Source organism: Propithecus coquereli, unplaced genomic scaffold, assembly GCF_000956105.1.
Source record: "Propithecus coquereli isolate 6110/MARCELLA unplaced genomic scaffold, Pcoq_1.0 Scaffold38, whole genome shotgun sequence".
NCBI lineage: Eukaryota > Metazoa > Chordata > Mammalia > Primates > Indriidae > Propithecus > Propithecus coquereli.
In genome coordinates, this window is record NW_012149507.1 from 8,177,389 (window position 1) to 8,191,688 (window position 14,300).

The following is a 14,300-nucleotide window of genomic DNA, read 5'->3' on the forward strand; positions in this document are numbered from 1 at the left end:
GGAGGCTGAGACAGGAGGATCGCTTGAGCCCAGGAGTCTGAGGTTGCTGTGAGCTAGGCTGACGCCACAGCACTCTAGCCTGGGCAACAGAGTAAGACCCCTGTCTCAAAAAAAAAAAAAAAAAGAGCATAAACTCTGAAGCTAGACAACCTGGATTTAACTGTAGCTCTACTGGTATTAGCTGTGTGACCTTGGCCATTTAACCTCTCTTCCTCAGTTTACTCATCTATAAAATCTATAATAGTACTTCTCTCATAGGGTTCTTGCAAAGATTAAAGGAGGACAACAGAAGCATTTAACCAGTGTCTAGCACCTAATAATTGCTGTATGAGTGTCAACTACTTTTGCCACTAGACTTGGGTGAGTTTGAATCCCAGCTTCAGAGTCTGTACTTAGACAATTTTTCTACCCTCTGTACTTAGACAATTTTTCTACCCTTCTCATCTGTCGAACAGCGATAAGCCTACCTTGCAGCATTGATGTAGAATTTAATTAAAATTCCTTGCCATGTGCATGGCACATAACGTGTGCTCGATAAATGTGTATTGAATGAATGACATTTTGAATCACTACCTATAGTGAATTTGGAGTGAGTGAGCCTTCAAGGAATGTAAGCAATGAAGTGATTGAAGTGTTTGCTGAGAGTGAACACTCTCGAGTGAGATTTTGAAGGAAGAATGCCTTACAGGTGAGCGGAGAGAAGAGAAAAGGCATTCTAGGTAGATGCAATAGTGTGTGGAAAATCTGCAAGAAAAAGGTATCTATTTGCTGAAAGGAGAATAAAAAATAGAGTTAATGAGATGGGAATGTGTTTTCTAACACGTTGAAGGTCAAGAATTCTCTTTAGTCCTTAGAGCCCCCAAATGAATATTCCCAGGGCTGCGATTTGTCTCCTGTCCTAGCTAATTAGATCATAAAATGAATCTGTCGCCAGCATCTGCCACTTAGGGTTGGGAAGATGGACCTCTCAGATGGTTACGGTATCCATGAGCAAGGTGTTAGTTGAAAAAAAAATTGTTAGGGTAATTCCGGTAACACTTCCTAAAGTTGACTGAAGGTTTCCAGCAATACTTTTTGGGGTAAGGAAAACCACCTTAAAATTGTGGAAAAACTTCCTGTGATTCTGGGAATATGTTTTTCATATAGGTCAAAATTCCATGAGAAATACCACATTTAGGGTAGGCAACGAGACCTTTCCCAGCAGCAGTGATGCTGCCAGAGGAGTCTGGAATACCTTTAAAAAAATTCCCCGAAGTCTTTCAACATGAGCGTTGGCACTTGGCCAGGAAGTTAGGACCATGTGTGGCCAGCTCTGGAGAATGCCCATGGAAGGGTTCTTCCATTTTCTGATCGAGCTTGAGGAATCTCGATCAGAAAATGGAAGAACCCTTCCTGTGACTGAATTGAACAGGGTCACCCCCACCCTACCCCTGATGCTCCTGCCCTAGGTTTCTCCAGGTCACCTCCGAGGTGCTGCTGGGGGATGGGAAGATATAAGAACGGGTCTCCCTTTCTTTATTTCTGTCCTCTCTTGCCTGTGGGTGCCCCTGTCCATTGAGAACTGAGGAACATGTGGGCCCCCCACTTCCAGGCAGGTGTCTAGGCCACACCTGCACACTTTGCCAGCAATGCCTGCAGGTCACGCACCAGGGACCCTCCCTTGGCCTCAGTTAAAAACCCACTGTGTCTGGGAGGCAGAGGCGGGCGGATTGTTTGAGCTCAGGAGTTCGAAACCAGCCTGAGCAAGAGCGAGACCCCGTCTCTACTAAAAATAGAAAGAAATTAATCGGACAACTAAAAATATACAGAAAAAATTAGCCGGGCATGGTGGGGCATGCCTATAGTCCCAGCAGGAGGCTGAGGCAGTAGGATCACTTGAGCCCAGGAGTTTGAGGTTGCTGTGAGCTAGGATGACGCCACGGCACTCTAGCCCAGGCAACACAGTGAGACTCTGTCTCAAAAAAAAAAAAAAAAAAAAACCCACTGTGACAGAAATTGCCTCTATCTTATATTGTTATTTATATGTTTGCACAATGGATTGCAAATTTTTTGACAATGATCACCAAGTTTTAAATTATCTTAGTATTCTCCCTAGCCCTTACATAGTTTCTGGCACATTTTAGAAGCTCCGTAAATATTTGTTGCCTTGAATTGCCACCTTAGAAACAAGGACAACGGCTTTTTGAAAGCTGTTCATTATTTCATAATGAAACTGGACCTTTTTTTCCCAAAGGGAATTAGTATACCTCGAAGGGAGAAAAATATAGATCTGCAGTGGAAAATCTCATGCCTGCAGTGGGGACACGCACAGCAGTAACACTTTGGCTACTGCCGTTCCAGACGCAGGCTCGGTACGAGGAAATACAGCACTGCGGAACTATAACAAGGTGATCTTTAGTTTTCTTTCTTTTTTTTTTTTTTTTGCCCCAACCCTGCTCTGCAGTACTTGAACAATCCTGGTTTCCGGAGAACAGACTACTGTAATGATAATCCAGGAAGTAAGTTGCCCTTTGAAAAGCAAGGAAGAAACCAATCAACTAAGTATTTATTTATATTTAATGCTCCAGGGCTTCTGTTTCCAGCTTTGAAGAATTCCTGGCAAATGCTTTTTGAAGTCATTAATCCTAGGGGCAAACCCAAATGTCTTGCAGGGCTGCTCCTGGCCCCTGGAGCCTGGCACGCTGCGTTTAGAACCTGTGGGCTTTCCAGAAAGACTGGACGTGGGTGGCCATCAAACAGGCAGGTGCAATCAGAAAATGAGGAGCTGTTCCACTTTGAATATTTGGTGAGAAACGAGTTCTCCAGAATGGATTGGTTTGGTTTTATTGGATGAGGTGACCTTCCCACCTCCTTCTACCCTTAAGCTGGGCACGGACCCCCTGACCCTTGGCTCCTGTCTTCCTCTAGCTCATGGCTGGGGCTGCCGGTTGAGCGGCATTAGCTCTGGCCCACCCCAAGGGGACTGGCTCCAAAAACACCTACTTTTTTTTTTGTAATATGCAAAGTAATTTTTGTTTGTGGTAGAAAAATTAATAAAAAGAAAAGAAATCCTACATGATTCCCTCTCTAAAAGATAATCATGCTTCCCACATTTTATTTACACACACTCGCACACACATAAACAAAAAAGTGTTACTCTATGCGTATTATTTTAATAGCCTGTTTTCCTCACCTTCATAATATTTTGTTAGAGTTCAGTAAATACATACTAAGAGCATCATTTTTCATAGCTGTATATAGTATTTCATCATATAATTGTGCCAAAATGTGTTTAACCAATTGCCGTATTTGGTGACTTAATAGCTGTATTGCTTCGCCATAGCTGTCGTAACAAAGTACCACGGACTGGGTGGCTCAAACAACAGACATTTATTTCCTCACAATCTGGAGGTTGGAGGTTCAAGTTCTAGGTGTCGGCAGGTCTGGATTCCCCTGAGGCCTCTCTCTTGGGCTTGTAGGTGGCTGTTGTCTCCAGCGTCCTCACAGGGTCTTCCCTCTGTGCCGTCTGTGGCCTGACTTCCTCGTCTTATAAGGACACCTGACCTCAACTTAATGTAATTACCTCTTTAAAGACCCTGTCTTCAAACACAGTCACGTTCTGAGGGACTAAGGGCCAGACTTCAACATAGGAGTTTTGGGGGCAAGGTGGGGAGAAGACACAATTCAGCCCATAACAATAGCTAATATTTTAAAAAATTTTACTGTGGGCCAGGAACTGTGCTGATTGCTTTACATAGTCAACTTTTCTTTTTAGAGACAGGATCTTGCCTTGTCACCCAGGCTGGAGTGCAGTGGTGTGATCACAGTTGACTGTAACCATGAACTCCTGGGCTCGAACGATCCTCCCATCTTAGCCTCCTGAGTAGCTCAGACTACAGGCACACACCACCATTATGTTTCAACTAACAGTGCTGAACAAGTGAATGACCACATGAAAAAATTTTTTTTAAATGAACCTTGACCCATACCTTGCACCAAATACAAAAATTAACTTGAAAAGTATCACAAACCTAAACTTAAAGCCTAAAACTACCAAACGTCTAAAAGAAAACCTAGGAGAAAATCTTTGTGATCTTAGATTAGGTATAAACTTCTTAGGTAGGACCCAAAAGCACAAACCATTTTTAAAGGTTCATAAACTGTACCTTATCAAAATTTAAAACATCTGGGCTTTCAAAGATGCAGTTAAGAAAATAGAAAGACAAGGCACAGAGTGAGATAGAATATTTGCAAAAGTTATAGCTAATTGAGGACTGGTATCCAAAATGTATAAAAAAACTCTCACAACTCAATAATAAACAACCCAATTAAAAGTGAGTAAATATTTGAATAGACACTTCACCAAGGAAAATACATGGGTAGCAAATGAGCACATAAAAAGATGGCATCTTAAAACTTCTTCTACTTAATAAATCAGTAAAGAATGTAAATTATATCTGTGGGAGTCTGGGAGGGGATGAGGCCTGGAGATGGCTGCTCAGAGGCTATTGCTCCACAGAAGTTGTCCTGAGAGGCCACTCCATGCCACTTGCTAAATGGTGCCCATCGAAGGCTGCTGAGAGAAAGGACCCCGCCATGCACCTTTCAGAGACACAGGGTTTAGCTCATTAAAGATGGCACCTGACAGTGAGTGAAGTTTGGGATTCTGTGATGTCATCAAGGCTGAATGGGACCCACTTTGGCATCCTTACTGATGAGTTATCTCAGTCCTACTTTGGGGACCTGGGAACGAGCATTTGCAGCTCTTTTCTGTGAAAGATACGGTTGAAAGTTTCGATGGGGCCACAAAGTGGCCGGCTTTGCAGTCACAGATTTGGGGTTCCAATCCTAGCAGCAGGCGTCCTTTAGAACAGTATGATCTTGGCTAAATCACCTAACCTCTTGGCTGGGCACTGTGGCTCACGCCTGTAACCCTAGCACTCTGGAAGGCCGTGGCGGGAGGATAGCTTGAGCTCAGGAGTTCGAGACCAACCTGAGCAACAGTGAGACCTTGTCTTTACTGAAAATAGTAAAAATTAGGTAGGTGTTGTGGTGTGCACCTGTAGTCCCATCTTGCATGTGATGGAGACCTCAGGTGTAAGCACTCACCAGCGCCTACTAGGTTCTGTGCTCCCTGTAGTCAGACGCCAAGCTGCTCCTCTGTCTTTCAGATGAAGACTCTGAGGCAGAGAGAGGCTGAGATGCTTGCTCAAGGTGGTGCAGTAAGTCACTCTCCCTGGCCCCAGTTTTGTTTCCTGTAGGCTTGAATATCCAGCTGTCTCCCTGGTCTTCCATGGAGATAACTCTCTGCTCCTCAAATTCATTATGTCCAAATCGGAATTCATTCTTCCTCCTGCCCTTCATCGCCCTCCCCACCTCGAACTGCTTTTCCTCTTAGATCTCCTCTCGTAATATTTCACACACCGCCCAGCCGCCCACACCAGAAGCCAGGAGAGAATCTCAGCGTGCCCCTCTTCTGCACCTTCTGGATCAGATCCTGAGCTCTACTGATCCTCCTTCCAAGTACCTCTTCCATCGGTGCCTTACCTTCTGTCCTCTCCTGGTACTCTCTCAGTTCAGAAAGTCCACAAACTATTACCTGGACGTTTGAAATGTTCTCCCAGCTGGTCTACCTTCTCCCAAATTTTCCTTTACTAAGCTCTTGCCTGCATGGCTGCCAAAGTGATCTTTCCGGAATACGGTCTTGGTAATGTCACTCCTCAGCCTAACACTCTTCAGAGGCTCCACATGGCTCTCCAGATAAAGATCAGACTCCCTGGCTTGGCACTCGGTGTCTGCGTTGGCTTGGGCCACATGCACCTTTGCCCTTTGTACTTTAGCAATAAAGAGCTCTTATTATGTGTCTGGCTTTTTCTCCTCCATGGCAGCAACCTCACTGTTACAGTTTGTTTACACACCTGCCTTCCTCACCAGACTGGGAAGCACTTGAGGGCAGGGACTGTGTGTTGCTTGGTGCCACCTATCACACAGGGCCTGGCACAATAAAGTCGGGACGGTCATTCACGCGATAAACATTTGTTGAATACCTATCATCATGTGTCAGATATCTCGCATACATTAAAATGTCATGTTGTCCCTTTGCCACCGTCTCTTAATAATTTCATTTTATTTTTTATTATTTTTATTTTTATTTTAGAGACAGGGTCTTGCTAGGTTGCCAGGCTAGAGTACAGTGGCATCATCATAGCTCACAGCAACCTCAAACTCCTGGGCTCAAGCAGTCTTCACACCTCAGCCTCCCAAGTAGCTGGGACTACAGGTGTGTGTCAACATGCCTGGCAAATTTTTAAAATTTTGTAGAGACAGAGTCTTGCTACATTGTTCAGGCTGGTCTCGAACTCCTAGCCTCAAGTGATCCTCCTGCCTTGGCCTCCCAAAGTGCTGGGATTATAGGCATGAGTCACCATGCCTGGCCTCCTAAAAATTCTAAAGTGAAGATTAGGAGTGCCACATTTTAGGATAGTGCTGAATGCTGACCACTTCCCAAAGTGAAGAGTGGCTGTAAATTAAAATGCTGGCATCTGAAAGGCTCATGTGACAATAATCCTGTTTCAGTTGTCCGTTTTGCTCTTGGAATGAGGTAGATCAAGTGACAAGACTTTGGGGGGGGATCTTTTAGGCTCCTGTGGGAGAAGAATAAAGAGATTGGTGGTGAGAAGAAAAGAGTGTCCAAAACAGAATCCTTGGCTTTGCCGCTATCTCCCCAACCCATCCCGCTGCTTCACCTGTGGACCCCTTGTCAGTTAATGGTGTCGCAGGACGGCCAGTCTCCTCTGGCTTTCTCCTCTCACACCCCAAGTGCCACCCTGAAAACTTTTCTGAATTCCTGAGAGTGTCCCTTGACTGGGTGTGGGGGGCGGGGGGTCTGCATTCATCTTTGGAGTGTGTGTGTGTATGTGTGTGTGTGTGTGTGCGCTTGCATGTGTGTGTGAGAGAGTGTTTTTACCCTCCTTGATCCTGCTCAAATGTTTCCTCATCCATGGAATTTTCCCACCTCCTCCAGGAAGAATTAGTCTCTTGTCACTGCAGCTTGTTTAGACAATTCCCATCATTGGATTGTTTGTCTTTGTGTTTCCTTGTGTGGACTATGGGTTCCCACAGCACAGGGGCCATGTTTTCTTCTCTTTCTAGGTGCCCTCCTCATCCCAGCACAGTGCTTGGCACAGAATATGGCTTAATCAATATATAAATGTTAGCGTTAAAGCCACTCATTCACTCACTCCATTCATTCCTTGGATCGGCCACTTCCAGGCTGGTATCCATTTTTCCTGCTGTCCCTCCCATCCAGGGCAAGAACTCTACAGACAGAAATCACTCCCATCCTGTGCCGGGAAAAGTCTTATCCCTCCTTGCTTGCCATCAAGACCCGCCCCCCCCGCCCCGTTCCTTCCTGAACAGGAAGGTTGTTTCTTCTTCCCCTTTCCTTCTTTAGAATACTGTTTTCTCTTTTTCTATTCAGACTTCCCCTGTATAAAAAACTGGTGCACTCTGGAGGGATGGTCATTTGGAGCATCATCGAAACTTTCCAAGATAAGTCTGCCAGTAGTGTTCAAGACTATGGTTTCCAGGTTAGGAAAAATTCTCATTGGCTGTATTCTTTCTACAGCAATATCATCTGTTCCTCAAAATTGGGTAAGCAGTCACTGGAAGAAGCGGTTGGAGAAAAATCTGGGACAAAATGAGTCTAAGTTAAGAAGCAGGAGAAAAGGAGATGCTACGGCCACACGTAGGGAGAACTGGGCAGTGCTGGCCGCCCGGAGGACACCAGGGCTGAGATTCAGTAGCTCTCCAGGAGGTTCCAGTCCTGCTTGTCATCATCAATTCCCATCTACCCCAATTTTGTTAACCCTGCTGTCCCATTTCTCAGGATAGCACCTTTCCCTTCCCCTTGCCACTGTCTCCTACAGCCTGCCTGTCATCCATTCTGCCTTTTTCTTCTTCAAAGTATCTCTAAGACCCACCCGATCTTTTTCACTCTCCATCATTTTCCCTCCCAGAGGCTGATCTCTCTCCTCCGCAGTCGGTTCTGTGTACAGTGCTGTGTGGCCAGTCTTCCCGACCTGCCCTTTAGTGGTGCCCCTCCTCAGTTAGGGAGGCGGGAGCAGCTTCAAGACCCTGCAGGAAATGCTTCCTCCTGGCTCTGCATTTTGTTCCTTATTCTACCCTGAAAGAAATCCTTCAATGCAATTTATGGAGCTGTCTCCAGCCTCAGGCGGCCTCTTCCTGACCCTGCACCCCCCACAGGCGGAGATCACCTTTTCTGCTCTCCACTTCACCTGCATCTGCCGTCCGTGGAAGGAGCTACTCCGACCCATGCTGATGTCTCCTTCTTTGCTTGCATAGTGAACATGCCTGCCCTTGCTGAGAACGTCACCATCCTGTCACACGTTAAAACACCAACCAAACACCTTTGCAAAATTCACAGAGCCATGTGATCTGTCACATGCATCGCAAAAAGCAAAATAGGACAAAGCTAAAGCAAATTTCTAAGTGCAGGGATAGTTTAGTGTAGGGTTGTTTTCCAGTGACTCCATGGATGTTAGTTTTGTGCCCCCTGTTTGCTGCTGCTGCAGGAGGGGGTGTGTTTGAGCCTCTCACAGACTGTCACTCGGGGCTGGGCTCACTGATGCTCACTAAACACATTAATTGATTTATTGAGTTAGTCATTTGGTCTTTGACAAACATTTATTTACTGCCTACAGAGAAAACTTGAGTAGACTTTTACTTTTTTGCCCAAACTGTACCAAAATTTAGTGAGAGCCACCTAATGCCTGAAAGAGCACTTTGACAAACGAAAGCAACCTGGGAACAGGTTTCGCTGCCTTCAGCTCACCTTGAGTGCTAGCCAAGCCCGGCGTGCTGGGAACGTGCGCCGAAAGCACACTTGCTGCGTGCTGTTTGCTCAGCAAGAGCCTTCCTGAAGCGGGCTCTGTTGGTGAGAACTCGGCCTTACAAAGTCAACAGGAGGCTTCTGGCTGATTCTCCAGGACACTGCTGCCGATGCCCTTAACGCAGATCCAGGACTTCCTGTCCCCTGGGTTAGCAATGTCCCAGCACAGGGAGTCCTGCTGGGCCTCTCCCTCTCGCAGGCCTGTGGTCAGGGCTTGGTGTTAAACGCAGGGGCTTCCTTAAGGGAAGGGGTTTGTAAACCCACTTCTATAAGCAACCTCTTCCAGCTGCTGCATTGGGGCTGGTTCTCTCCTCTCTACGGGGCTGTAGCTCCCTGGGGTCAAACTCAGAGGCCACAGAGACAAATGGGTGGACTCTGAGGGTGAAAGGTGGCTACGGAGGCAAACTAAGGGACCAGTGGAAATCATTATTGGCAACAGAAATGCAAATGTACCTTCAGCTCAGGTGTTAAAGCCTAGTCAATGATTTACATATTTTTATTATTTACCTAGTAAAAATTCTCTAAAAATAAAGAGAGAAAGAGAGAGAGAGAGAGAGGAGCTTGATTTCCCTCCTAAATTTTAGAGTCTGTTCAGTGTTTTTGTGGCCAATGTGGGTACATCTGGGACCTCTGGCTTCAGGGCTGAGCTCAGGGCAGGGCAATCCCGTGAGAGGCCTAAACCTTGCAGGCCTTGGCCGGGGAGAGAGTCTGCTTAAAGCAGAAAGGACCGAGCCACCGGGAGGTTGCAGCCCAACAAGGTAATTCTCCCAGCCTCCAGATGACAAAGGTTGCATTTACACCTGGCCAGGAGGTTTAATCATCTACCATTTCCAAACACAGCAGGCTAACAACCGGCTGGGCTGAAAATCATAAATTAAAAAAAGATCACCAACAAGAGACAGCACGAGAAGGAGGGAAGAAGTGGGTCAGTGTCTTTGCTCTAGAGGGTAGGGTCCCTCAGTGAGGACCCTGGGTGCAGGGCCCTGCGTGGGGCCATGGGTGAGGGACCCAGGTGAGGGAACTTTGATGGGGGCCCTGGGTGGGGGGCTTGGCTGGGGGCCCTGGTGAGGGACCCTTGCTGGGAGGCTGAGTTCGGGGTTCCCCAGAGAAGCATGAACAGCCCAGTTGCCATGAGCCTCATGAAAAAACGGCCCCCTGTGGACCTGGGCTGTCTTTCTCACGGTGGCTGTGAGGAAAGAACTCTCTGCCATAAAGATCTTCCCCTGGGGGCTTGCAGAGGGGACTGGGCCCTGTTACTGGTTCTTTTGTACCATTGCATTCTTGTTAGAGGAGGCCGAGCTGTCTTTTTGTCACCAAGTCAGACAGGCTGGCATAGGAGTTGCATGTTCCCCACCTCGTGTCAAACTCCCTGGGTTCGAATCTCAGCTCTACCACTTAGTTGTGGCTTTGGGCAAATAGCCTGAGCTCTTCTCTATGCCTGCGGTCCCCAACCCCTGGTCCAAGGACCAGTACCCGTTCGAGGCCTGTTAGGGATGGGGCCACAGGGCTCCGGCGACCCCGCCCACCCGGGAAAATTGTCTTCCATGAAACTTAGGAAGGAGGGGGAGGAGGAGGGTCCTGCACAGCAGGAGGTGAGCGGTGGGTGAACAAGGGAAGCTTCATCTGTATTTACAGCCGCTCCCCATTGCTCGCATCACCGCATAAGCTCCCCCTCACCGCCCCATCTGTGGAAAAATTGTCTTCCACGAAACCAGTCCTGGTGCCAAAAAGGTTGGGGGCCACTGCCTATTCTGGGGCAATAGAATAGTGTCAGGGTTAAATGAGATAATGTGTTGTTGTTACTTCACTGGAAAATGCAATTCAGAGGACCAATGTGTAACTGTAGCTGCAGGTTGGTGGTGTCTGAGCTTGATACCTGTGACCCAAAACGGTGATGAAGTTATGTGGAGGAAGGACTCGGAGGTGCTGGTGTCCGCAGGGCAGTGGCTGCGTGTTCATTTTCCACGCATTGATCTGATGACACCGCAAAAGCCATAGAGCCCCATCCACAACTAGGATCTTCACAATGAAGTGTTTATTGCAGAGGAAAAATCAATCTTTTAGGTAATTAGCAATAAATATTATCCAATGTCTGCTCCATGCAAGACACTCTGGTCAGTGCAAGGGACGTAGCAGAATTGGATCCAGGCCCTCCTCCCTCAATAAATTTACCACCTCGATAGGGGGATGAGACATACATGTAAATAGATAACGAACAACTCCAGATAACATATGTCAAATGCCAAATGAGTTGTATTGTAAAACAAATGTACTTGTGTCTTATCTCTTCTGCTCACTCCCTGAAGACAGAAACCACATCTGTCTTGCTCAGGATGTGCCTTCTGCTCACATCTGCATTCTCGCTAGACCCGCTACACTTGCCATGGCCCAGGCACCATTCTTAGTTCTGTATGGGCACTGCCTCCGGTAAGCTTCTAACGTAGGCTGTAACGTACACACTGTTACCAACCCATTTTCAACATGGGAAAAGCGGGGGACGGAGAAATGAAAAACCTGTCACCACTATGCAACGTTGGGCACAAGCTGGGAGCTCTTTCCCCTGCTGCCTTCTCCAGCGCCTAGTGCTATGCCTGACACAGGGGCTGGGAAAATGCACGCACGGGGGCCCACCACCCTTCCAGGCTCTGTGAGGCACTTTACGTGGGCTAGCTCACTTCATTGTCACACATGCCATTGAGGTAGGTGTCACAATGTTCCTATGACAGGAGGAAGGGGGCTGAGAGAGACCCAGGACATTCGCAGGTTGCAGGCTGGCAAGGGATACTGCTTGAACGGATTCACTAACCAATAGACTGACCTGGTCGGGGGCGGAGTTGGGGTTCAGAGGACTGGGGTGCTGAAGGCCTTCTCTAAGAAGCAGTGTGTCCACTGGATTCTGGAGGAATTAGGTTTAGATAAGCAGGAAATGTGGGAGAGAGATGGAAATGAGTTGGGAAGTCTACACAGGAGCCTTGGCAGTGAGCTCACACCAGCCGGCTTGCTGGAGCAAATGATCTGTGCAAACAGGCAGTGGCTGGAACAATGAGAAAGGTAGATTAGGGACAGATTATAAAAGGCCTTAAGTACCAGACAAAGGAGGGGATACCCTGAAGGAGACTCCATGGAAATAAGCGGGCCACATCTTGAGTGCTTAGTGTTTCAGGCTCTTTAGCTGAGTCCAAACATTTGATAAGCCTGGTATGGCCTTTAATTTCTTCATGCTATGGTTATAATGAATTACATAACACATTTAATCACTGCTGCTGGAAAATCACACAAAACATTTGTACCATATGGCAAGGGAAAGTTTAAAAGCCTTGCAGAAAAATGCCAATGTCTTCTCTCCCTCCCTCCCATCTTTTGTACTTCTGAGTTTAAGGAACACTCCAAAGTGGCACTGCCTTATCACTGAGGAAATAGAGCAGGCAATGGACCAAGGTGTGGCCTTGTTGTAATCTAACAGGAGAGCTTGATGTGGCTGAACCGCTCATGTCAGAGCCGGGTGCCCTGGCGTGCCAGATCCACAGCTATCTGTACCACTGTCACTGGGCTTCCGGCTTGTGTGTGTGCCCTTTGACCTACCTTCCTACCACTCTGCTTTTTGTTTTTCCACCTGTGGAAGGAGGATCATAACGGTTCTACTTCCTCTGCTCACCTGGGTATGGTGCTGAATACGCTGGTGTTTGCTGAGGGCCAGTGGGAACCTAGACATCACATAAGCACCTGCGTTACGACTCTGGGTGGCACCCAGATGGCGGTGGTTTCTCTGTTTGCTCTCATTACAAAGGCAGGAGCTTATTCAACACCCAGACCCCTCACTTTGTCCTGTTGTCACGAAGCCAGGATTAGGGATGGAGGTGGGAGGACGACGGTGGTGTGGCAGAGGAAATAAAGCCACCACAACTGTTGCTTGTTTTTTGTTGGTGTTTCATATTTTGTTTGCTGTGCTTTCTGGACATCTGGAAAGTTTAAAAATTTTTGTAACTTCGATATCTTGCAACCTATACTTCAATTACAAGTATATAAACTTTGCCAAAGTTAAAAGTTGGAAGATGAAGGCACTGGTATTTAGCACTCTTACTTAGTATCCGACTCTTCTAGTGTGTAACTCTTTTTTTTTTTTTTCATTCATTTTAGGCAAACACACTGGCTTTTTTCTTTTAAGGAGAAAACACAAAAATAGGTCCTCAAACTAATAAACAGTATTCGTTAAAAGGTTCTTTGTAGCTATTGTGGAATCTTCTCTCGTTCGTTCTAAAGCTTCAAAAAAGTAAAATCTGGTGCATAAACGGTATTAATTGTGGGTTATGTGGAACTTAGAAGGGAGGAGCAGACCCCTCAGGAAACATGTTTGGGATTTTCCTCAAAACTCCATGTATTTTCCAAATGGATATTTGAAAACCTTTGATTAGGCGAGCCAGCCCTCTTGTTTTCCTGTCCTCTATCAAGATTCAAACTAAGTTGGCCACCCACTGATATGAATCTGTAAATAGACTAAATCCTCCCTTTGAACATGCTGGTCCCTAACTTGCTATCTTATGAAAATGTTTGGGAGATGACAACATCAGAGAGCTCAGCAGAGACTAGCGTGTCTGCCCTTTGCTAAGGGGACTTGGGAGGCAGTAGGTCTTTGGAGAGGAGAGGGATGGCCAGGGAGTTAGAGGACAGAAAAGCCGCCTGCACGGAGTCCAGCTGCCCTGGCCCCTGCCTGCCGCTCGGTGTGAGTGCTGCGGTGGGGGGCGCTGATTCCCCAGAGGTCCCCACAACTTCTCCATTCAGCCTCGTGCCTTGTGGGGGTTGGGGGAAATGTGGAGCACAGAGTTTTTTGAAATATGTGTTTTCATTGTCTCATTTCTAAGCCTAATCTTTTCTTCTGCTTCCTTCTCTCACTTTCTAGTATTCTATTAATTCTGGTATTCTATTTTCTCTCATTTCTTTATTTCACTTTTTTCTTTAAATGAATCCTTTCTGCTTTTATCTTCTTTAATTTTTCTAACGTCATCTCCTTTTCATCTATTTCCTAATTTTGATTTTTTTCCCTATTTCTCTTCATTCTACTATTAACCTTCCTCCCTCCTGTGTCCATTTCTCTCTTGCTGCTCTCCCCAGGGACTGTAAGTCAGAGAACTTGAACTTGAACCACAGCTCAGCTGGAAGCATCAATTATACTCTATATCACATTTCTTTAAAATAAAGCTTGGCAAGGCCAGGCGCAGTGGCTCATGCCTGTAATCCCAGAACTTTGGGAGGCCAAGGTGGGAGGATCACTTGAGGCCAGGAGTTTGAGACCAGCCTGGGCAACATTGCAAGACCCTATCTCTACAAAAATTAAAAGACAGCCAAGTGCATTCATGCACACCTGTAGACCCAGCTACTCGGGAGGCTGAGGCAGGAGGATCTCCTGAGCCCA